General features: G+C 51.3%; 42 non-coding genes across 42 annotated transcripts; all 42 read right to left on the bottom strand.

Moving 5' to 3' along the window:
* Nucleotides 1-102: 102 nt before the first annotated feature.
* Nucleotides 103-184, bottom strand: Trnas-cga (transfer RNA serine (anticodon CGA)). The gene has a single exon. It is a non-coding gene; the product is annotated as a tRNA-Ser (tRNA).
* A 137-nt stretch (nucleotides 185-321) lies between these two features.
* Trnak-uuu (transfer RNA lysine (anticodon UUU)) lies at nucleotides 322-394 on the bottom strand. The gene has a single exon. It is a non-coding gene; the product is annotated as a tRNA-Lys (tRNA).
* A 353-nt stretch (nucleotides 395-747) lies between these two features.
* On the bottom strand, nucleotides 748-829 carry Trnas-aga (transfer RNA serine (anticodon AGA)). The gene has a single exon. It is a non-coding gene; the product is annotated as a tRNA-Ser (tRNA).
* Nucleotides 830-1,571: 742 nt separating this feature from the next.
* On the bottom strand, nucleotides 1,572-1,653 carry Trnas-cga (transfer RNA serine (anticodon CGA)). Its single transcript has one exon. It is a non-coding gene; the product is annotated as a tRNA-Ser (tRNA).
* A 138-nt stretch (nucleotides 1,654-1,791) lies between these two features.
* Nucleotides 1,792-1,864, bottom strand: Trnak-uuu (transfer RNA lysine (anticodon UUU)). Its single transcript has one exon. It is a non-coding gene; the product is annotated as a tRNA-Lys (tRNA).
* Nucleotides 1,865-2,217: 353 nt separating this feature from the next.
* Trnas-aga (transfer RNA serine (anticodon AGA)) lies at nucleotides 2,218-2,299 on the bottom strand. The gene has a single exon. It is a non-coding gene; the product is annotated as a tRNA-Ser (tRNA).
* A 742-nt stretch (nucleotides 2,300-3,041) lies between these two features.
* Nucleotides 3,042-3,123, bottom strand: Trnas-cga (transfer RNA serine (anticodon CGA)). Its single transcript has one exon. It is a non-coding gene; the product is annotated as a tRNA-Ser (tRNA).
* A 138-nt stretch (nucleotides 3,124-3,261) lies between these two features.
* Trnak-uuu (transfer RNA lysine (anticodon UUU)) lies at nucleotides 3,262-3,334 on the bottom strand. The gene has a single exon. It is a non-coding gene; the product is annotated as a tRNA-Lys (tRNA).
* Nucleotides 3,335-3,687: 353 nt separating this feature from the next.
* Trnas-aga (transfer RNA serine (anticodon AGA)) lies at nucleotides 3,688-3,769 on the bottom strand. The gene has a single exon. It is a non-coding gene; the product is annotated as a tRNA-Ser (tRNA).
* Nucleotides 3,770-4,511: 742 nt separating this feature from the next.
* Trnas-cga (transfer RNA serine (anticodon CGA)) lies at nucleotides 4,512-4,593 on the bottom strand. Its single transcript has one exon. It is a non-coding gene; the product is annotated as a tRNA-Ser (tRNA).
* Nucleotides 4,594-4,731: 138 nt separating this feature from the next.
* Trnak-uuu (transfer RNA lysine (anticodon UUU)) lies at nucleotides 4,732-4,804 on the bottom strand. Its single transcript has one exon. It is a non-coding gene; the product is annotated as a tRNA-Lys (tRNA).
* A 353-nt stretch (nucleotides 4,805-5,157) lies between these two features.
* Nucleotides 5,158-5,239, bottom strand: Trnas-aga (transfer RNA serine (anticodon AGA)). The gene has a single exon. It is a non-coding gene; the product is annotated as a tRNA-Ser (tRNA).
* Nucleotides 5,240-5,981: 742 nt separating this feature from the next.
* Nucleotides 5,982-6,063, bottom strand: Trnas-cga (transfer RNA serine (anticodon CGA)). Its single transcript has one exon. It is a non-coding gene; the product is annotated as a tRNA-Ser (tRNA).
* A 138-nt stretch (nucleotides 6,064-6,201) lies between these two features.
* On the bottom strand, nucleotides 6,202-6,274 carry Trnak-uuu (transfer RNA lysine (anticodon UUU)). The gene has a single exon. It is a non-coding gene; the product is annotated as a tRNA-Lys (tRNA).
* Nucleotides 6,275-6,627: 353 nt separating this feature from the next.
* Trnas-aga (transfer RNA serine (anticodon AGA)) lies at nucleotides 6,628-6,709 on the bottom strand. Its single transcript has one exon. It is a non-coding gene; the product is annotated as a tRNA-Ser (tRNA).
* Nucleotides 6,710-7,451: 742 nt separating this feature from the next.
* On the bottom strand, nucleotides 7,452-7,533 carry Trnas-cga (transfer RNA serine (anticodon CGA)). The gene has a single exon. It is a non-coding gene; the product is annotated as a tRNA-Ser (tRNA).
* A 138-nt stretch (nucleotides 7,534-7,671) lies between these two features.
* Nucleotides 7,672-7,744, bottom strand: Trnak-uuu (transfer RNA lysine (anticodon UUU)). The gene has a single exon. It is a non-coding gene; the product is annotated as a tRNA-Lys (tRNA).
* Nucleotides 7,745-8,097: 353 nt separating this feature from the next.
* Trnas-aga (transfer RNA serine (anticodon AGA)) lies at nucleotides 8,098-8,179 on the bottom strand. Its single transcript has one exon. It is a non-coding gene; the product is annotated as a tRNA-Ser (tRNA).
* Nucleotides 8,180-8,921: 742 nt separating this feature from the next.
* Nucleotides 8,922-9,003, bottom strand: Trnas-cga (transfer RNA serine (anticodon CGA)). The gene has a single exon. It is a non-coding gene; the product is annotated as a tRNA-Ser (tRNA).
* Nucleotides 9,004-9,141: 138 nt separating this feature from the next.
* Trnak-uuu (transfer RNA lysine (anticodon UUU)) lies at nucleotides 9,142-9,214 on the bottom strand. Its single transcript has one exon. It is a non-coding gene; the product is annotated as a tRNA-Lys (tRNA).
* Nucleotides 9,215-9,567: 353 nt separating this feature from the next.
* On the bottom strand, nucleotides 9,568-9,649 carry Trnas-aga (transfer RNA serine (anticodon AGA)). The gene has a single exon. It is a non-coding gene; the product is annotated as a tRNA-Ser (tRNA).
* Nucleotides 9,650-10,391: 742 nt separating this feature from the next.
* Trnas-cga (transfer RNA serine (anticodon CGA)) lies at nucleotides 10,392-10,473 on the bottom strand. The gene has a single exon. It is a non-coding gene; the product is annotated as a tRNA-Ser (tRNA).
* A 138-nt stretch (nucleotides 10,474-10,611) lies between these two features.
* On the bottom strand, nucleotides 10,612-10,684 carry Trnak-uuu (transfer RNA lysine (anticodon UUU)). Its single transcript has one exon. It is a non-coding gene; the product is annotated as a tRNA-Lys (tRNA).
* Nucleotides 10,685-11,037: 353 nt separating this feature from the next.
* On the bottom strand, nucleotides 11,038-11,119 carry Trnas-aga (transfer RNA serine (anticodon AGA)). The gene has a single exon. It is a non-coding gene; the product is annotated as a tRNA-Ser (tRNA).
* Nucleotides 11,120-11,861: 742 nt separating this feature from the next.
* Nucleotides 11,862-11,943, bottom strand: Trnas-cga (transfer RNA serine (anticodon CGA)). Its single transcript has one exon. It is a non-coding gene; the product is annotated as a tRNA-Ser (tRNA).
* Nucleotides 11,944-12,081: 138 nt separating this feature from the next.
* Nucleotides 12,082-12,154, bottom strand: Trnak-uuu (transfer RNA lysine (anticodon UUU)). The gene has a single exon. It is a non-coding gene; the product is annotated as a tRNA-Lys (tRNA).
* A 353-nt stretch (nucleotides 12,155-12,507) lies between these two features.
* Nucleotides 12,508-12,589, bottom strand: Trnas-aga (transfer RNA serine (anticodon AGA)). The gene has a single exon. It is a non-coding gene; the product is annotated as a tRNA-Ser (tRNA).
* Nucleotides 12,590-13,331: 742 nt separating this feature from the next.
* Nucleotides 13,332-13,413, bottom strand: Trnas-cga (transfer RNA serine (anticodon CGA)). The gene has a single exon. It is a non-coding gene; the product is annotated as a tRNA-Ser (tRNA).
* Nucleotides 13,414-13,551: 138 nt separating this feature from the next.
* On the bottom strand, nucleotides 13,552-13,624 carry Trnak-uuu (transfer RNA lysine (anticodon UUU)). Its single transcript has one exon. It is a non-coding gene; the product is annotated as a tRNA-Lys (tRNA).
* A 353-nt stretch (nucleotides 13,625-13,977) lies between these two features.
* On the bottom strand, nucleotides 13,978-14,059 carry Trnas-aga (transfer RNA serine (anticodon AGA)). The gene has a single exon. It is a non-coding gene; the product is annotated as a tRNA-Ser (tRNA).
* Nucleotides 14,060-14,801: 742 nt separating this feature from the next.
* Nucleotides 14,802-14,883, bottom strand: Trnas-cga (transfer RNA serine (anticodon CGA)). Its single transcript has one exon. It is a non-coding gene; the product is annotated as a tRNA-Ser (tRNA).
* A 138-nt stretch (nucleotides 14,884-15,021) lies between these two features.
* Trnak-uuu (transfer RNA lysine (anticodon UUU)) lies at nucleotides 15,022-15,094 on the bottom strand. Its single transcript has one exon. It is a non-coding gene; the product is annotated as a tRNA-Lys (tRNA).
* A 353-nt stretch (nucleotides 15,095-15,447) lies between these two features.
* On the bottom strand, nucleotides 15,448-15,529 carry Trnas-aga (transfer RNA serine (anticodon AGA)). Its single transcript has one exon. It is a non-coding gene; the product is annotated as a tRNA-Ser (tRNA).
* A 742-nt stretch (nucleotides 15,530-16,271) lies between these two features.
* On the bottom strand, nucleotides 16,272-16,353 carry Trnas-cga (transfer RNA serine (anticodon CGA)). The gene has a single exon. It is a non-coding gene; the product is annotated as a tRNA-Ser (tRNA).
* Nucleotides 16,354-16,491: 138 nt separating this feature from the next.
* Nucleotides 16,492-16,564, bottom strand: Trnak-uuu (transfer RNA lysine (anticodon UUU)). Its single transcript has one exon. It is a non-coding gene; the product is annotated as a tRNA-Lys (tRNA).
* A 353-nt stretch (nucleotides 16,565-16,917) lies between these two features.
* Nucleotides 16,918-16,999, bottom strand: Trnas-aga (transfer RNA serine (anticodon AGA)). The gene has a single exon. It is a non-coding gene; the product is annotated as a tRNA-Ser (tRNA).
* Nucleotides 17,000-17,741: 742 nt separating this feature from the next.
* On the bottom strand, nucleotides 17,742-17,823 carry Trnas-cga (transfer RNA serine (anticodon CGA)). The gene has a single exon. It is a non-coding gene; the product is annotated as a tRNA-Ser (tRNA).
* Nucleotides 17,824-17,961: 138 nt separating this feature from the next.
* On the bottom strand, nucleotides 17,962-18,034 carry Trnak-uuu (transfer RNA lysine (anticodon UUU)). Its single transcript has one exon. It is a non-coding gene; the product is annotated as a tRNA-Lys (tRNA).
* Nucleotides 18,035-18,387: 353 nt separating this feature from the next.
* Trnas-aga (transfer RNA serine (anticodon AGA)) lies at nucleotides 18,388-18,469 on the bottom strand. Its single transcript has one exon. It is a non-coding gene; the product is annotated as a tRNA-Ser (tRNA).
* A 742-nt stretch (nucleotides 18,470-19,211) lies between these two features.
* Nucleotides 19,212-19,293, bottom strand: Trnas-cga (transfer RNA serine (anticodon CGA)). The gene has a single exon. It is a non-coding gene; the product is annotated as a tRNA-Ser (tRNA).
* A 138-nt stretch (nucleotides 19,294-19,431) lies between these two features.
* Trnak-uuu (transfer RNA lysine (anticodon UUU)) lies at nucleotides 19,432-19,504 on the bottom strand. Its single transcript has one exon. It is a non-coding gene; the product is annotated as a tRNA-Lys (tRNA).
* Nucleotides 19,505-19,857: 353 nt separating this feature from the next.
* Trnas-aga (transfer RNA serine (anticodon AGA)) lies at nucleotides 19,858-19,939 on the bottom strand. The gene has a single exon. It is a non-coding gene; the product is annotated as a tRNA-Ser (tRNA).
* Nucleotides 19,940-20,286: the final 347 nt, after the last annotated feature.

The following is a 20,286-nucleotide window of genomic DNA, read 5'->3' as shown; positions in this document are numbered from 1 at the left end:
ATCTTCGTCTTGCTGAGAGAGGTGGCACTGGTTTGCATTGGCATTCACCCATGCATGTCACATGTGCGCGAAACTTTCTGCTCGTTTGTACGCAAAATCGCACGCAGCCGGTAGGATTCGAACCTACGCTCCCAGAGGGAATCTGATTTCGAGTCAGACGCCTTAACCACTCGGCCACGACTGCCGCTAGTACAAGATTCCCCGACACGTGCACCTGCTGCCGTTTAGAGCACTGCAGTGCCAGGGAACGGCGTAGCTGCATTTTTTTCCGTAGTGCTTTCACCGCTTGTAGGCGAGCCGCTACCAAAGTATTAAAATTTTCGCCCGGACAGGGACTTGAACCCTGGACCCTTAGGTTAAAAGCCTAATGCTCTACCGACTGAGCTATCCGGGCTCATGTTATCTCCACGTCACTTCCCACTATGCTACGGACACACTGCCTCATGTCGTTTACTGTTGGGCAATCATTGCATGGAGCTGTTACTAATTAAACGTCCTCTGAATGCTCTCTACGAACTCATCACGCTGGGCTCGTAACTGTCTATCGAAGAAAGCTGACACACGATGAAAATCAAATTGCAGCAGCTTTTACGTCTCATACGTTGAAGCAGAGGAGCTTCGTGTTTTGTCGACACTCACTTGCCAACTGGAAAATTCACAAGCGTCTCGAATGCAATGTTTCCCACGTGTTTGCCCATTTCACGGTTCCGTTGGAGACGCTCTTCGCGTCTTGACACAAAAACGAAACGCAGTCGGTAGGACTCGAACCTACGCTCCCAGAGGGAATCTGATTTCTAGTCAGACGCCTTAACCACTCGGCCACGACTGCCCGTCCCAGCAGCGTCTCTCTACAAGTGAAACTGCTCCTTTTAAAGCAACCTGGCGGCAGAAAACGCCATGGCCTCACTCGTTTCTGTAGTGCTTCCGTGGCCAGCACAGTAGCCGTTACGACAGTGTATTAATTTTCGCCTGGACAGGGGCTTAAACCCGGGACCTTTCGGTTGTCGGTCTAGCGCTCTGCTTGACTCAGCTATCCTGTCCCTCTGCCAAGCATGGTGGTACAGCTGCAATGTGTGCGAGTGATTTGCGTGTCGTAATTACTGGCTTGGGGCTCCAATGGCGACTTCACCGACTTCCCACTGACGCACCGCTGACGCTAGTTTTCTGTCGTCTTAAACGATGGACATACTTCCAAGCAGCTGCGAGATCTTACGAGAAGACACGCTGCACCACTGCTTTTGCCGCACTCAAATGACTCAATTGCGATACTTAAAAAGAAATGAATGCTCGCTCTGTCCAACACTTTCAAGTACATGTGCGTACTCACGAACACGGCAACTGCGCGAGGAAATGACGGCGGTGCGCTCGTGGGCCTGCGACGGATTTCTGCATTACTAGCTTCCGTGCGAGATGAACCGATAGCCATAGGAAGCAGAGCCCGCCGCGAAATTTAGTATCTTTAAACATAAATCTTCGTCTTGCTGAGAGAGGTGGCACTGGTTTGCATTGGCATTCACCCATGCATGTCACATGTGCGCGAAACTTTCTGCTCGTTTGTACGCAAAATCGCACGCAGCCGGTAGGATTCGAACCTACGCTCCCAGAGGGAATCTGATTTCGAGTCAGACGCCTTAACCACTCGGCCACGACTGCCGCTAGCACAAGATTCTCCCGACACGTGCACCTGCTGCCGTTTAGAGCACTGCAGTGCCAGGGAACGGCGTAGCTGCATTTTTTTCCGTAGTGCTTTCACCGCTTGTAGGCGAGCCGCTACCAAAGTATTAAAATTTCCGCCCGGACAGGGACTTGAACCCTGGACCCTTAGGTTAAAAGCCTAATGCTCTACCGACGGAGCTATCCGGGCTCATGTTATCTCCACGTCACTTCCCACTATGCTACGGACACACTGCCTCATGTCGTTTACTGTTGGGCAATCATTGCATGGAGCTGTTACTAATTAAACGTCCTCTGAATGCTCTCTACGAACTCATCACGCTGGGCTCGTAACTGTCTATCGAAGAAAGCTGACACACGATGAAAATCAAATTGCAGCAGCTTTTACGTCTCATACGTTGAAGCAGAGGAGCTTCGTGTTTTGTCGACACTCACTTGCCAACTGGAAAATTCACAAGCGTCTCGAATGCAATGTTTCCCACGTGTTTGCCCATTTCACGGTTCCGTTGGAGACGCTCTTCGCGTCTTGACACAAAAACGAAACGCAGTCGGTAGGACTCGAACCTACGCTCCCAGAGGGAATCTGATTTCTAGTCAGACGCCTTAACCACTCGGCCACGACTGCTCGTCGCAGCAGCGTCTCTCTACAAGTGAAACTGCTCCTTTTAAAGCAACCTGGCGGCAGAAAACGCCATGGCCTCACTCGTTTCTGTAGTGCTTCCGTGGCCAGCACAGTAGCCGTTACGACAGTGTATTAATTTTCGCCTGGACAGGGGCTTAAACCCGGGACCTTTCGGTTGTCGGTCTAGCGCTCTGCTTGACTCAGCTATCCTGTCCCTCTGCCAAGCATGGTGGTACAGCTGCAATGTGTGCGAGTGATTTGCGTGTCGTAATTACTGGCTTGGGGCTCCAATGGCGACTTCACTTACTTCCCACTGACGCACCGCTGACGCTAGTTTTCTGTCGTCTTAAACGATGGACATACTTCCAAGCAACTGCGAGATCTTACGAGAAGACAGGCTGCACCACTGCTTTTGCCGCACTCAAATGACTCAATTGCGATACTAAAAAAGAAATGAATGCTCGCTCTGTCCAACACTTTCAAGTACATGTGCGTACTCACGAACACGGCGACTGCGCGAGGAAATGACGGCGGTGCACTCGTGGGCCTGCGACGGATTTCTGCATTACTAGCTTCCGTGCGAGATGAACCGATAGCCATAGGAAGCAGAGCCCGCCGCGAAATTTAGTATCTTTAAACATAAATCTTCGTCTTGCTGAGAGAGGTGGCACTGGTTTGCATTGGCATTCACCCATGCATGTCACATGTGCGCGAAACTTTCTGCTCGTTTGTACGCAAAATCGCACGCAGCCGGTAGGATTCGAACCTACGCTCCCAGAGGGAATCTGATTTCGAGTCAGACGCCTTAACCACTCGGCCACGACTGCCGCTAGCACAAGATTCTCCCGACACGTGCACCTGCTGCCGTTTAGAGCACTGCAGTGCCAGGGAACGGCGTAGCTGCATTTTTTTCCGTAGTGCTTTCACCGCTTGTAGGCGAGCCGCTACCAAAGTATTAAAATTTCCGCCCGGACAGGGACTTGAACCCTGGACCCTTAGGTTAAAAGCCTAATGCTCTACCGACGGAGCTATCCGGGCTCATGTTATCTCCACGTCACTTCCCACTATGCTACGGACACACTGCCTCATGTCGTTTACTGTTGGGCAATCATTGCATGGAGCTGTTACTAATTAAACGTCCTCTGAATGCTCTCTACGAACTCATCACGCTGGGCTCGTAACTGTCTATCGAAGAAAGCTGACACACGATGAAAATCAAATTGCAGCAGCTTTTACGTCTCATACGTTGAAGCAGAGGAGCTTCGTGTTTTGTCGACACTCACTTGCCAACTGGAAAATTCACAAGCGTCTCGAATGCAATGTTTCCCACGTGTTTGCCCATTTCACGGTTCCGTTGGAGACGCTCTTCGCGTCTTGACACAAAAACGAAACGCAGTCGGTAGGACTCGAACCTACGCTCCCAGAGGGAATCTGATTTCTAGTCAGACGCCTTAACCACTCGGCCACGACTGCTCGTCGCAGCAGCGTCTCTCTACAAGTGAAACTGCTCCTTTTAAAGCAACCTGGCGGCAGAAAACGCCATGGCCTCACTCGTTTCTGTAGTGCTTCCGTGGCCAGCACAGTAGCCGTTACGACAGTGTATTAATTTTCGCCTGGACAGGGGCTTAAACCCGGGACCTTTCGGTTGTCGGTCTAGCGCTCTGCTTGACTCAGCTATCCTGTCCCTCTGCCAAGCATGGTGGTACAGCTGCAATGTGTGCGAGTGATTTGCGTGTCGTAATTACTGGCTTGGGGCTCCAATGGCGACTTCACCGACTTCCCACTGACGCACCGCTGACGCTAGTTTTCTGTCGTCTTAAACGATGGACATACTTCCAAGCAACTGCGAGATCTTACGAGAAGACAGGCTGCACCACTGCTTTTGCCGCACTCAAATGACTCAATTGCGATACTAAAAAAGAAATGAATGCTCGCTCTGTCCAACACTTTCAAGTACATGTGCGTACTCACGAACACGGCGACTGCGCGAGGAAATGACGGCGGTGCGCTCGTGGGCCTGCGACGGATTTCTGCATTACTAGCTTCCGTGCGAGATGAACCGATAGCCATAGGAAGCAGAGCCCGCCGCGAAATTTAGTATCTTTAAACATAAATCTTCGTCTTGCTGAGAGAGGTGGCACTGGTTTGCATTGGCATTCACCCATGCATGTCACATGTGCGCGAAACTTTCCGCTCGTTTGTACGCAAAATCGCACGCAGCCGGTAGGATTCGAACCTACGCTCCCAGAGGGAATCTGATTTCGAGTCAGACGCCTTAACCACTCGGCCACGACTGCCGCTAGCACAAGATTCTCCCGAGACGTGCACCTGCTGCCGTTTAGAGCACTGCAGTGCCAGGGAACGGCGTAGCTGCATTTTTTTCCGTAGTGCTTTCACCGCTTGTAGGCGAGCCGCTACCAAAGTATTAAAATTTCCGCTCGGACAGGGACTTGAACCCTGGACCCTTAGGTTAAAAGCCTAATGCTCTACCGACGGAGCTATCCGGGCTCATGTTATCTCCACGTCACTTCCCACTATGCTACGGACACACTGCCTCATGTCGTTTACTGTTGGGCAATCATTGCATGGAGCTGTTACTAATTAAACGTCCTCTGAATGCTCTCTACGAACTCATCACGCTGGGCTCGTAACTGTCTATCGAAGAAAGCTGACACACGATGAAAATCAAATTGCAGCAGCTTTTACGTCTCATACGTTGAAGCAGAGGAGCTTCGTGTTTTGTCGACACTCACTTGCCAACTGGAAAATTCACAAGCGTCTCGAATGCAATGTTTCCCACGTGTTTGCCCATTTCACGGTTCCGTTGGAGACGCTCTTCGCGTCTTGACACAAAAACGAAACGCAGTCGGTAGGACTCGAACCTACGCTCCCAGAGGGAATCTGATTTCTAGTCAGACGCCTTAACCACTCGGCCACGACTGCTCGTCGCAGCAGCGTCTCTCTACAAGTGAAACTGCTCCTTTTAAAGCAACCTGGCGGCAGAAAACGCCATGGCCTCACTCGTTTCTGTAGTGCTTCCGTGGCCAGCACAGTAGCCGTTACGACAGTGTATTAATTTTCGCCTGGACAGGGGCTTAAACCCGGGACCTTTCGGTTGTCGGTCTAGCGCTCTGCTTGACTCAGCTATCCTGTCCCTCTGCCAAGCATGGTGGTACAGCTGCAATGTGTGCGAGTGATTTGCGTGTCGTAATTACTGGCTTGGGGCTCCAATGGCGACTTCACCGACTTCCCACTGACGCACCGCTGACGCTAGTTTTCTGTCGTCTTAAACGATGGACATACTTCCAAGCAGCTGCGAGATCTTACGAGAAGACACGCTGCACCACTGCTTTTGCCGCACTCAAATGACTCAATTGCGATACTAAAAAAGAAATGAATGCTCGCTCTGTCCAACACTTTCAAGTACATGTGCGTACTCACGAACACGGCGACTGCGCGAGGAAATGACGGCGGTGCGCTCGTGGGCCTGCGACGGATTTCTGCATTACTAGCTTCCGTGCGAGATGAACCGATAGCCATAGGAAGCAGAGCCCGCCGCGAAATTTAGTATCTTTAAACATAAATCTTCGTCTTGCTGAGAGAGGTGGCACTGGTTTGCATTGGCATTCACCCATGCATGTCACATGTGCGCGAAACTTTCCGCTCGTTTGTACGCAAAATCGCACGCAGCCGGTAGGATTCGAACCTACGCTCCCAGAGGGAATCTGATTTCGAGTCAGACGCCTTAACCACTCGGCCACGACTGCCGCTAGCACAAGATTCTCCCGACACGTGCACCTGCTGCCGTTTAGAGCACTGCAGTGCCAGGGAACGGCGTAGCTGCATTTTTTTCCGTAGTGCTTTCACCGCTTGTAGGCGAGCCGCTACCAAAGTATTAAAATTTCCGCCCGGACAGGGACTTGAACCCTGGACCCTTAGGTTAAAAGCCTAATGCTCTACCGACGGAGCTATCCGGGCTCATGTTATCTCCACGTCACTTCCCACTATGCTTCGGACACACTGCCTCATGTCGTTTACTGTTGGGCAATCATTGCATGGAGCTGTTACTAATTAAACGTCCTCTGAATGCTCTCTACGAACTCATCACGCTGGGCTCGTAACTGTCTATCGAAGAAAGCTGACACACGATGAAAATCAAATTGCAGCAGCTTTTACGTCTCATACGTTGAAGCAGAGGAGCTTCGTGTTTTGTCGACACTCACTTGCCAACTGGAAAATTCACAAGCGTCTCGAATGCAATGTTTCCCACGTGTTTGCCCATTTCACGGTTCCGTTGGAGACGCTCTTCGCGTCTTGACACAAAAACGAAACGCAGTCGGTAGGACTCGAACCTACGCTCCCAGAGGGAATCTGATTTCTAGTCAGACGCCTTAACCACTCGGCCACGACTGCTCGTCGCAGCAGCGTCTCTCTACAAGTGAAACTGCTCCTTTTAAAGCAACCTGGCGGCAGAAAACGCCATGGCCTCACTCGTTTCTGTAGTGCTTCCGTGGCCAGCACAGTAGCCGTTACGACAGTGTATTAATTTTCGCCTGGACAGGGGCTTAAACCCGGGACCTTTCGGTTGTCGGTCTAGCGCTCTGCTTGACTCAGCTATCCTGTCCCTCTGCCAAGCATGGTGGTACAGCTGCAATGTGTGCGAGTGATTTGCGTGTCGTAATTACTGGCTTGGGGCTCCAATGGCGACTTCACCGACTTCCCACTGACGCACCGCTGACGCTGGTTTTCTGTCGTCTTAAACGATGGACATACTTCCAAGCAACTGCGAGATCTTACGAGAAGACACGCTGCACCACTGCTTTTGCCGCACTCAAATGACTCAATTGCGATACTAAAAAAGAAATGAATGCTCGCTCTGTCCAACACTTTCAAGTACATGTGCGTACTCACGAACACGGCGACTGCGCGAGGAAATGACGGCGGTGCGCTCGTGGGCCTGCGACGGATTTCTGCATTACTAGCTTCCGTGCGAGATGAACCGATAGCCATAGGAAGCAGAGCCCGCCGCGAAATTTAGTATCTTTAAACATAAATCTTCGTCTTGCTGAGAGAGGTGGCACTGGTTTGCATTGGCATTCACCCATGCATGTCACATGTGCGCGAAACTTTCCGCTCGTTTGTACGCAAAATCGCACGCAGCCGGTAGGATTCGAACCTACGCTCCCAGAGGGAATCTGATTTCGAGTCAGACGCCTTAACCACTCGGCCACGACTGCCGCTAGCACAAGATTTTCCCGACACGTGCACCTGCTGCCGTTTAGAGCACTGCAGTGCCAGGGAACGGCGTAGCTGCATTTTTTTCCGTAGTGCTTTCACCGCTTGTAGGCGAGCCGCTACCAAAGTATTAAAATTTCCGCCCGGACAGGGACTTGAACCCTGGACCCTTAGGTTAAAAGCCTAATGCTCTACCGACGGAGCTATCCGGGCTCATGTTATCTCCACGTCACTTCCCACTATGCTACGGACACACTGCCTCATGTCGTTTACTGTTGGGCAATCATTGCATGGAGCTGTTACTAATTAAACGTCCTCTGAATGCTCTCTACGAACTCATCACGCTGGGCTCGTAACTGTCTATCGAAGAAAGCTGACACACGATGAAAATCAAATTGCAGCAGCTTTTACGTCTCATACGTTGAAGCAGAGGAGCTTCGTGTTTTGTCGACACTCACTTGCCAACTGGAAAATTCACAAGCGTCTCGAATGCAATGTTTCCCACGTGTTTGCCCATTTCACGGTTCCGTTGGAGACGCTCTTCGCGTCTTGACACAAAAACGAAACGCAGTCGGTAGGACTCGAACCTACGCTCCCAGAGGGAATCTGATTTCTAGTCAGACGCCTTAACCACTCGGCCACGACTGCTCGTCGCAGCAGCGTCTCTCTACAAGTGAAACTGCTCCTTTTAAAGCAACCTGGCGGCAGAAAACGCCATGGCCTCACTCGTTTCTGTAGTGCTTCCGTGGCCAGCACAGTAGCCGTTACGACAGTGTATTAATTTTCGCCTGGACAGGGGCTTAAACCCGGGACCTTTCGGTTGTCGGTCTAGCGCTCTGCTTGACTCAGCTATCCTGTCCCTCTGCCAAGCATGGTGGTACAGCTGCAATGTGTGCGAGTGATTTGCGTGTCGTAATTACTGGCTTGGGGCTCCAATGGCGACTTCACCGACTTCCCACTGACGCACCGCTGACGCTAGTTTTCTGTCGTCTTAAACGATGGACATACTTCCAAGCAGCTGCGAGATCTTACGAGAAGACACGCTGCACCACTGCTTTTGCCGCACTCAAATGACTCAATTGCGATACTTAAAAAGAAATGAATGCTCGCTCTGTCCATCACTTTCAAGTACATGTGCGTACTCACGAACACGGCGACTGCGCGAGGAAATGACGGCGGTGCACTCGTGGGCCTGCGACGGATTTCTGCATTACTAGCTTCCGTGCGAGATGAACCGATAGCCATAGGAAGCAGAGCCCGCCGCGAAATTCAGTATCTTTAAACATAAATCTTCGTCTTGCTGAGAGAGGTGGCACTGGTTTGCATTGGCATTCACCCATGCATGTCACATGTGCGCGAAACTTTCTGCTCGTTTGTACGCAAAATCGCACGCAGCCGGTAGGATTCGAACCTACGCTCCCAGAGGGAATCTGATTTCGAGTCAGACGCCTTAACCACTCGGCCACGACTGCCGCTAGCACAAGATTCTCCCGACACGTGCACCTGCTGCCGTTTAGAGCACTGCAGTGCCAGGGAACGGCGTAGCTGCATTTTTTTCCGTAGTGCTTTCACCGCTTGTAGGCGAGCCGCTACCAAAGTATTAAAATTTCCGCCCGGACAGGGACTTGAACCCTGGACCCTTAGGTTAAAAGCCTAATGCTCTACCGACTGAGCTATCCGGGCTCATGTTATCTCCACGTCACTTCCCACTATGCTACGGACACACTGCCTCATGTCGTTTACTGTTGGGCAATCATTGCATGGAGCTGTTACTAATTAAACGTCCTCTGAATGCTCTCTACGAACTCATCACGCTGGGCTCGTAACTGTCTATCGAAGAAAGCTGACACACGATGAAAATCAAATTGCAGCAGCTTTTACGTCTCATACGTTGAAGCAGAGGAGCTTCGTGTTTTGTCGACACTCACTTGCCAACTGGAAAATTCACAAGCGTCTCGAATGCAATGTTTCCCACGTGTTTGCCCATTTCACGGTTCCGTTGGAGACGCTCTTCGCGTCTTGACACAAAAACGAAACGCAGTCGGTAGGACTCGAACCTACGCTCCCAGAGGGAATCTGATTTCTAGTCAGACGCCTTAACCACTCGGCCACGACTGCTCGTCGCAGCAGCGTCTCTCTACAAGTGAAACTGCTCCTTTTAAAGCAACCTGGCGGCAGAAAACGCCATGGCCTCACTCGTTTCTGTAGTGCTTCCGTGGCCAGCACAGTAGCCGTTACGACAGTGTATTAATTTTCGCCTGGACAGGGGCTTAAACCCGGGACCTTTCGGTTGTCGGTCTAGCGCTCTGCTTGACTCAGCTATCCTGTCCCTCTGCCAAGCATGGTGGTACAGCTGCAATGTGTGCGAGTGATTTGCGTGTCGTAATTACTGGCTTGGGGCTCCAATGGCGACTTCACCGACTTCCCACTGACGCACCGCTGACGCTAGTTTTCTGTCGTCTTAAACGATGGACATACTTCCAAGCAGCTGCGAGATCTTACGAGAAGACACGCTGCACCACTGCTTTTGCCGCACTCAAATGACTCAATTGCGATACTTAAAAAGAAATGAATGCTCGCTCTGTCCATCACTTTCAAGTACATGTGCGTACTCACGAACACGGCGACTGCGCGAGGAAATGACGGCGGTGCGCTCGTGGGCCTGCGACGGATTTCTGCATTACTAGCTTCCGTGCGAGATGAACCGATAGCCATAGGAAGCAGAGCCCGCCGCGAAATTCAGTATCTTTAAACATAAATCTTCGTCTTGCTGAGAGAGGTGGCACTGGTTTGCATTGGCACTCACCCATGCATGTCACATGTGCGCGAAACTTTCTGCTCGTTTGTACGCAAAATCGCACGCAGCCGGTAGGATTCGAACCTACGCTCCCAGAGGGAATCTGATTTCGAGTCAGACGCCTTAACCACTCGGCCACGACTGCCGCTAGCACAAGATTCTCCCGACACGTGCACCTGCTGCCGTTTAGAGCACTGCAGTGCCAGGGAACGGCGTAGCTGCATTTTTTTCCGTAGTGCTTTCACCGCTTGTAGGCGAGCCGCTACCAAAGTATTAAAATTTCCGCCCGGACAGGGACTTGAACCCTGGACCCTTAGGTTAAAAGCCTAATGCTCTACCGACTGAGCTATCCGGGCTCATGTTATCTCCACGTCACTTCCCACTATGCTACGGACACACTGCCTCATGTCGTTTACTGTTGGGCAATCATTGCATGGAGCTGTTACTAATTAAACGTCCTCTGAATGCTCTCTACGAACTCATCACGCTGGGCTCGTAACTGTCTATCGAAGAAAGCTGACACACGATGAAAATCAAATTGCAGCAGCTTTTACGTCTCATACGTTGAAGCAGAGGAGCTTCGTGTTTTGTCGACACTCACTTGCCAACTGGAAAATTCACAAGCGTCTCGAATGCAATGTTTCCCACGTGTTTGCCCATTTCACGGTTCCGTTGGAGACGCTCTTTGCGTCTTGACACAAAAACGAAACGCAGTCGGTAGGACTCGAACCTACGCTCCCAGAGGGAATCTGATTTCTAGTCAGACGCCTTAACCACTCGGCCACGACTGCCCGTCGCAGCAGCGTCTCTCTACAAGTGAAACTGCTCCTTTTAAAGCAACCTGGCGGCAGAAAACGCCATGGCCTCACTCGTTTCTGTAGTGCTTCCGTGGCCAGCACAGTAGCCGTTACGACAGTGTATTAATTTTCGCCTGGACAGGGGCTTAAACCCGGGACCTTTCGGTTGTCGGTCTAGCGCTCTGCTTGACTCAGCTATCCTGTCCCTCTGCCAAGCATGGTGGTACAGCTGCAATGTGTGCGAGTGATTTGCGTGTCGTAATTACTGGCTTGGGGCTCCAATGGCGACTTCACCGACTTCCCACTGACGCACCGCTGACGCTAGTTTTCTGTCGTCTTAAACGATGGACATACTTCCAAGCAGCTGCGAGATCTTACGAGAAGACACGCTGCACCACTGCTTTTGCCGCACTCAAATGACTCAATTGCGATACTTAAAAAGAAATGAATGCTCGCTCTGTCCATCACTTTCAAGTACATGTGCGTACTCACGAACACGGCGACTGCGCGAGGAAATGACGGCGGTGCGCTCGTGGGCCTGCGACGGATTTCTGCATTACTAGCTTCCGTGCGAGATGAACCGATAGCCATAGGAAGCAGAGCCCGCCGCGAAATTCAGTATCTTTAAACATAAATCTTCGTCTTGCTGAGAGAGGTGGCACTGGTTTGCATTGGCATTCACCCATGCATGTCACATGTGCGCGAAACTTTCTGCTCGTTTGTACGCAAAATCGCACGCAGCCGGTAGGATTCGAACCTACGCTCCCAGAGGGAATCTGATTTCGAGTCAGACGCCTTAACCACTCGGCCACGACTGCCGCTAGCACAAGATTCTCCCGACACGTGCACCTGCTGCCGTTTAGAGCACTGCAGTGCCAGGGAACGGCGTAGCTGCATTTTTTTCCGTAGTGCTTTCACCGCTTGTAGGCGAGCCGCTACCAAAGTATTAAAATTTCCGCCCGGACAGGGACTTGAACCCTGGACCCTTAGGTTAAAAGCCTAATGCTCTACCGACTGAGCTATCCGGGCTCATGTTATCTCCACGTCACTTCCCACTATGCTACGGACACACTGCCTCATGTCGTTTACTGTTGGGCAATCATTGCATGGAGCTGTTACTAATTAAACGTCCTCTGAATGCTCTCTACGAACTCATCACGCTGGGCTCGTAACTGTCTATCGAAGAAAGCTGACACACGATGAAAATCAAATTGCAGCAGCTTTTACGTCTCATACGTTGAAGCAGAGGAGCTTCGTGTTTTGTCGACACTCACTTGCCAACTGGAAAATTCACAAGCGTCTCGAATGCAATGTTTCCCACGTGTTTGCCCATTTCACGGTTCCGTTGGAGACGCTCTTCGCGTCTTGACACAAAAACGAAACGCAGTCGGTAGGACTCGAACCTACGCTCCCAGAGGGAATCTGATTTCTAGTCAGACGCCTTAACCACTCGGCCACGACTGCTCGTCGCAGCAGCGTCTCTCTACAAGTGAAACTGCTCCTTTTAAAGCAACCTGGCGGCAGAAAACGCCATGGCCTCACTCGTTTCTGTAGTGCTTCCGTGGCCAGCACAGTAGCCGTTACGACAGTGTATTAATTTTCGCCTGGACAGGGGCTTAAACCCGGGACCTTTCGGTTGTCGGTCTAGCGCTCTGCTTGACTCAGCTATCCCGTCCCTCTGCCAAGCATGGTGGTACAGCTGCAATGTGTGCGAGTGATTTGCGTGTCGTAATTACTGGCTTGGGGCTCCAATGGCGACTTCACCGACTTCCCACTGACGCACCGCTGACGCTAGTTTTCTGTCGTCTTAAACGATGGACATACTTCCAAGCAGCTGCGAGATCTTACGAGAAGACACGCTGCACCACTGCTTTTGCCGCACTCAAATGACTCAATTGCGATACTTAAAAAGAAATGAATGCTCGCTCTGTCCATCACTTTCAAGTACATGTGCGTACTCACGAACACGGCGACTGCGCGAGGAAATGACGGCGGTGCGCTCGTGGGCCTGCGACGGATTTCTGCATTACTAGCTTCCGTGCGAGATGAACCGATAGCCATAGGAAGCAGAGCCCGCCGCGAAATTCAGTATCTTTAAACATAAATCTTCGTCTTGCTGAGAGAGGTGGCACTGGTTTGCATTGGCATTCACCCATGCATGTCACATGTGCGCGAAACTTTCTGCTCGTTTGTACGCAAAATCGCACGCAGCCGGTAGGATTCGAACCTACGCTCCCAGAGGGAATCTGATTTCGAGTCAGACGCCTTAACCACTCGGCCACGACTGCCGCTAGCACAAGATTCTCCCGACACGTGCACCTGCTGCCGTTTAGAGCACTGCAGTGCCAGGGAACGGCGTAGCTGCATTTTTTTCCGTAGTGCTTTCACCGCTTGTAGGCGAGCCGCTACCAAAGTATTAAAATTTCCGCCCGGACAGGGACTTGAACCCTGGACCCTTAGGTTAAAAGCCTAATGCTCTACCGACTGAGCTATCCGGGCTCATGTTATCTCCACGTCACTTCCCACTATGCTACGGACACACTGCCTCATGTCGTTTACTGTTGGGCAATCATTGCATGGAGCTGTTACTAATTAAACGTCCTCTGAATGCTCTCTACGAACTCATCACGCTGGGCTCGTAACTGTCTATCGAAGAAAGCTGACACACGATGAAAATCAAATTGCAGCAGCTTTTACGTCTCATACGTTGAAGCAGAGGAGCTTCGTGTTTTGTCGACACTCACTTGCCAACTGGAAAATTCACAAGCGTCTCGAATGCAATGTTTCCCACGTGTTTGCCCATTTCACGGTTCCGTTGGAGACGCTCTTCGCGTCTTGACACAAAAACGAAACGCAGTCGGTAGGACTCGAACCTACGCTCCCAGAGGGAATCTGATTTCTAGTCAGACGCCTTAACCACTCGGCCACGACTGCTCGTCGCAGCAGCGTCTCTCTACAAGTGAAACTGCTCCTTTTAAAGCAACCTGGCGGCAGAAAACGCCATGGCCTCACTCGTTTCTGTAGTGCTTCCGTGGCCAGCACAGTAGCCGTTACGACAGTGTATTAATTTTCGCCTGGACAGGGGCTTAAACCCGGGACCTTTCGGTTGTCGGTCTAGCGCTCTGCTTGACTCAGCTATCCTGTCCCTCTGCCAAGCATGGTGGTACAGCTGCAATGTGTGCGAGTGATTTGCGTGTCGTAATTACTGGCTTGGGGCTCCAATGGCGACTTCACCGACTTCCCACTGACGCACCGCTGACGCTAGTTTTCTGTCGTCTTAAACGATGGACATACTTCCAAGCAGCTGCGAGATCTTACGAGAAGACACGCTGCACCACTGCTTTTGCCGCACTCAAATGACTCAATTGCGATACTTAAAAAGAAATGAATGCTCGCTCTGTCCATCACTTTCAAGTACATGTGCGTACTCACGAACACGGCGACTGCGCGAGGAAATGACGGCGGTGCGCTCGTGGGCCTGCGACGGATTTCTGCATTACTAGCTTCCGTGCGAGATGAACCGATAGCCATAGGAAGCAGAGCCCGCCGCGAAATTCAGTATCTTTAAACATAAATCTTCGTCTTGCTGAGAGAGGTGGCACTGGTTTGCATTGGCATTCACCCATGCATGTCACATGTGCGCGAAACTTTCTGCTCGTTTGTACGCAAAATCGCACGCAGCCGGTAGGATTCGAACCTACGCTCCCAGAGGGAATCTGATTTCGAGTCAGACGCCTTAACCACTCGGCCACGACTGCCGCTAGCACAAGATTCTCCCGACACGTGCACCTGCTGCCGTTTAGAGCACTGCAGTGCCAGGGAACGGCGTAGCTGCATTTTTTTCCGTAGTGCTTTCACCGCTTGTAGGCGAGCCGCTACCAAAGTATTAAAATTTCCGCCCGGACAGGGACTTGAACCCTGGACCCTTAGGTTAAAAGCCTAATGCTCTACCGACTGAGCTATCCGGGCTCATGTTATCTCCACGTCACTTCCCACTATGCTACGGACACACTGCCTCATGTCGTTTACTGTTGGGCAATCATTGCATGGAGCTGTTACTAATTAAACGTCCTCTGAATGCTCTCTACGAACTCATCACGCTGGGCTCGTAACTGTCTATCGAAGAAAGCTGACACACGATGAAAATCAAATTGCAGCAGCTTTTACGTCTCATACGTTGAAGCAGAGGAGCTTCGTGTTTTGTCGACACTCACTTGCCAACTGGAAAATTCACAAGCGTCTCGAATGCAATGTTTCCCACGTGTTTGCCCATTTCACGGTTCCGTTGGAGACGCTCTTCGCGTCTTGACACAAAAACGAAACGCAGTCGGTAGGACTCGAACCTACGCTCCCAGAGGGAATCTGATTTCTAGTCAGACGCCTTAACCACTCAGCCACGACTGCCCGTCGCAGCAGCGTCTCTCTACAAGTGAAACTGCTCCTTTTAAAGCAACCTGGCGGCAGTAAACGCCATGGCCTCACTCGTTTCTGTAGTGCTTCCGTGGCCAGCACAGTAGCCGTTACGACAGTGTATTAATTTTCGCCTGGACAGGGGCTTAAACCCGGGACCTTTCGGTTGTCGGTCTAGCGCTCTGCTTGACTCAGCTATCCTGTCCCTCTGCCAAGCATGGTGGTACAGCTGCAATGTGTGCGAGTGATTTGCGTGTCGTAATTACTGGCTTGGGGCTCCAATGGCGACTTCACCGACTTCCCACTGACGCACCGCTGACGCTAGTTTTCTGTCGTCTTAAACGATGGACATACTTCCAAGCAACTGCGAGATCTTACGAGAAGACACGCTGCACCACTGCTTTTGCCGCACTCAAATGACTCAATTGCGATACTTAAAAAGAAATGAATGCTCGCTCTGTCCAACACTTTCAAGTACATGTGCGTACTCACGAACACGGCGACTGCGCGAGGAAATGACGGCGGTGCGCTCGTGGGCCTGCGACGGATTTCTGCACTACTAGCTTCCGTGCGAGATGAACCGATAGCCATAGGAAGCAGAGCCCGCCGCGAAATTTAGTATCTTTAAACATAAATCTTCGTCTTGCTGAGAGAGGTGGCACTGGTTTGCATTGGCATTCACCCATGCATGTCACATGTGCGCGAAACTTTCTGCTCGTTTGTACGCAAAATCGCACGCAGCCGGTAGGATTCGAACCTACGCTCCCAGAGGGAATCTGATTTCGAGTCAGACGCCTTAACCACTCGGCCACGACTGCCGCTAGCACAAGATTCTCCCGACACGTGCACCTGCTGCCGTTTAGAGCACTGCAGTGCCAGGGAACGGCGTAGCTGCATTTTTTTCCGTAGTGCTTTCACCGCTTGTAGGCGAGCCGCTACCAAAGTATTAAAATTTCCGCCCGGACAGGGACTTGAACCCTGGACCCTTAGGTTAAAAGCCTAATGCTCTACCGACGGAGCTATCCGGGCTCATGTTATCTCCACGTCACTTCCCACTATGCTACGGACACACTGCCTCATGTCGTTTACTGTTGGGCAATCATTGCATGGAGCTGTTACTAATTAAACGTCCTCTGAATGCTCTCTACGAACTCATCACGCTGGGCTCGTAACTGTCTATCGAAGAAAGCTGACACACGATGAAAATCAAATTGCAGCAGCTTTTACGTCTCATACGTTGAAGCAGAGGAGCTTCGTGTTTTGTCGACACTCACTTGCCAACTGGAAAATTCACAAGCGTCTCGAATGCAATGTTTCCCACGTGTTTGCCCATTTCACGGTTCCGTTGGAGACGCTCTTCGCGTCTTGACACAAAAACGAAACGCAGTCGGTAGGACTCGAACCTACGCTCCCAGAGGGAATCTGATTTCTAGTCAGACGCCTTAACCACACGGCCACGACTGCCCGTCGCAGCAGAGTTTCTCTACAAGTGAAACTGCTCCTTTTAAAGCAACCTGGCGGCAGAAAACGCCATGGCCTCACTCGTTTCTGTAGTGCTTCCGTGGCCAGCACAGTAGCCGTTACGACAGTGTATTAATTTTCGCCTGGACAGGGGCTTAAACCCGGGACCTTTCCGTTGTCGGTCTAGCGCTCTGCTTGACTCAGCTATCCTGTCCCTCTGCCAAGCATGGTGGTACAGCTGCAATGTGTGCGAGTGATTTGCGTGTCGTAATTACTGGCTTGGGGCTCCAATGGCGACTTCACCGACTTCCCACTGACGCACCGCTGACGCTAGTTTTCTGTCGTCTTAAACGATGGACATACTTCCAAGCAACTGCGAGATCTTACGAGAAGACACGCTGCACCACTGCTTTTGCCGCACTCAAATGACTCAATTGCGATACTTAAAAAGAAATGAATGCTCGCTCTGTCCAACACTTTCAAGTACATGTGCGTACTCACGAACACGGCGACTGCGCGAGGAAATGACGGCGGTGCGCTCGTGGGCCTGCGACGGATTTCTGCATTACTAGCTTCCGTGCGAGATGAACCGATAGCCATAGGAAGCAGAGCCCGCCGCGAAATTTAGTATCTTTAAACATAAATCTTCGTCTTGCTGAGAGAGGTGGCACTGGTTTGCATTGGCATTCACCCATGCATGTCACATGTGCGCGAAACTTTCTGCTCGTTTGTACGCAAAATCGCACGCAGCCGGTAGGATTCGAACCTACGCTCCCAGAGGGAATCTGATTTCGAGTCAGACGCCTTAACCACTCGGCCACGACTGCCGCTAGCACAAGATTCTCCCGACACGTGCACCTGCTGCCGTTTAGAGCACTGCAGTGCCAGGGAACGGCGTAGCTGCATTTTTTTCCGTAGTGCTTTCACCGCTTGTAGGCGAGCCGCTACCAAAGTATTAAAATTTCCGCCCGGACAGGGACTTGAACCCTGGACCCTTAGGTTAAAAACCTAATGCTCTACCGACTGAGCTATCCGGGCTCATGTTATCTCCACGTCACTTCCCACTATGCTACGGACACACTGCCTCATGTCGTTTACTGTTGGGCAATCATTGCATGGAGCTGTTACTAATTAAACGTCCTCTGAATGCTCTCTACGAACTCATCACGCTGGGCTCGTAACTGTCTATCGAAGAAAGCTGACACACGATGAAAATCAAATTGCAGCAGCTTTTACGTCTCATACGTTGAAGCAGAGGAGCTTCGTGTTTTGTCGACACTCACTTGCCAACTGGAAAATTCACAAGCGTCTCGAATGCAATGTTTCCCACGTGTTTGCCCATTTCACGGTTCCGTTGGAGACGCTCTTCGCGTCTTGACACAAAAACGAAACGCAGTCGGTAGGACTCGAACCTACGCTCCCAGAGGGAATCTGATTTCTAGTCAGACGCCTTAACCACTCAGCCACGACTGCCCGTCGCAGCAGCGTCTCTCTACAAGTGAAACTGCTCCTTTTAAAGCAACCTGGCGGCAGTAAACGCCATGGCCTCACTCGTTTCTGTAGTGCTTCCGTGGCCAGCACAGTAGCCGTTACGACAGTGTATTAATTTTCGCCTGGACAGGGGCTTAAACCCGGGACCTTTCGGTTGTCGGTCTAGCGCTCTGCTTGACTCAGCTATCCTGTCCCTCTGCCAAGCATGGTGGTACAGCTGCAATGTGTGCGAGTGATTTGCGTGTCGTAATTACTGGCTTGGGGCTCCAATGGCGACTTCACCGACTTCCCACTGACGCACCGCTGACGCTAGTTTTCTGTCGTCTTAAACGATGGACATACTTCCAAGCAACTGCGAGATCTTACGAGAAGACACGCTGCACCACTGCTTTTGCCGCACTCAAATGACTCAATTGCGATACTTAAAAAGAAATGAATGCTCGCTCTGTCCAACACTTTCAAGTACATGTGCGTACTCACGAACACGGCGACTGCGCGAGGAAATGACGGCGGTGCGCTCGTGGGCCTGCGACGGATTTCTGCATTACTAGCTTCCGTGCGAGATGAACCGATAGCCATAGGAAGCAGAGCCCGCCGCGAAATTTAGTATCTTTAAACATAAATCTTCGTCTTGCTGAGAGAGGTGGCACTGGTTTGCATTGGCATTCACCCATGCATGTCACATGTGCGCGAAACTTTCTGCTCGTTTGTACGCAAAATCGCACGCAGCCGGTAGGATTCGAACCTACGCTCCCAGAGGGAATCTGATTTCGAGTCAGACGCCTTAACCACTCGGCCACGACTGCCGCTAGCACAAGATTCTCCCGACACGTGCACCTGCTGCCGTTTAGAGCACTGCAGTGCCAGGGAACGGCGTAGCTGCATTTTTTTCCGTAGTGCTTTCACCGCTTGTAGGCGAGCCGCTACCAAAGTATTAAAATTTCCGCCCGGACAGGGACTTGAACCCTGGACCCTTAGGTTAAAAGCCTAATGCTCTACCGACGGAGCTATCCGGGCTCATGTTATCTCCACGTCACTTCCCACTATGCTACGGACACACTGCCTCATGTCGTTTACTGTTGGGCAATCATTGCATGGAGCTGTTACTAATTAAACGTCCTCTGAATGCTCTCTACGAACTCATCACGCTGGGCTCGTAACTGTCTATCGAAGAAAGCTGACACACGATGAAAATCAAATTGCAGCAGCTTTTACGTCTCATACGTTGAAGCAGAGGAGCTTCGTGTTTTGTCGACACTCACTTGCCAACTGGAAAATTCACAAGCGTCTCGAATGCAATGTTTCCCACGTGTTTGCCCATTTCACGGTTCCGTTGGAGACGCTCTTCGCGTCTTGACACAAAAACGAAACGCAGTCGGTAGGACTCGAACCTACGCTTCCAGAGTGAATCTGATTTCTAGTCAGACGCCTTAACCACTCAGCCACGACTGCCCGTCGCAGCAGCGTCTCTCTACAAGTGAAACTGCTCCTTTTAAAGCAACCTGGCGGCAGTAAACGCCATGGCCTCACTCGTTTCTGTAGTGCTTCCGTGGCCAGCACAGTAGCCGTTACGACAGTGTATTAATTTTCGCCTGGACAGGGGCTTAAACCCGGGACCTTTCGGTTGTCGGTCTAGCGCTCTGCTTGACTCAGCTATCCTGTCCCTCTGCCAAGCATGGTGGTACAGCTGCAATGTGTGCGAGTGATTTGCGTGTCGTAATTACTGGCTTGGGGCTCCAATGGCGACTTCACCGACTTCCCACTGACGCACCGCTGACGCTAGTTTTCTGTCGTCTTAA

Source organism: Schistocerca gregaria, chromosome 3 (genome assembly GCF_023897955.1).
Source record: "Schistocerca gregaria isolate iqSchGreg1 chromosome 3, iqSchGreg1.2, whole genome shotgun sequence".
Classification (NCBI taxonomy): domain Eukaryota; kingdom Metazoa; phylum Arthropoda; class Insecta; order Orthoptera; family Acrididae; genus Schistocerca; species Schistocerca gregaria.
Note: the sequence above shows the minus strand (reverse complement) of the source record. Positions and strands in the feature narration are given on the sequence as shown.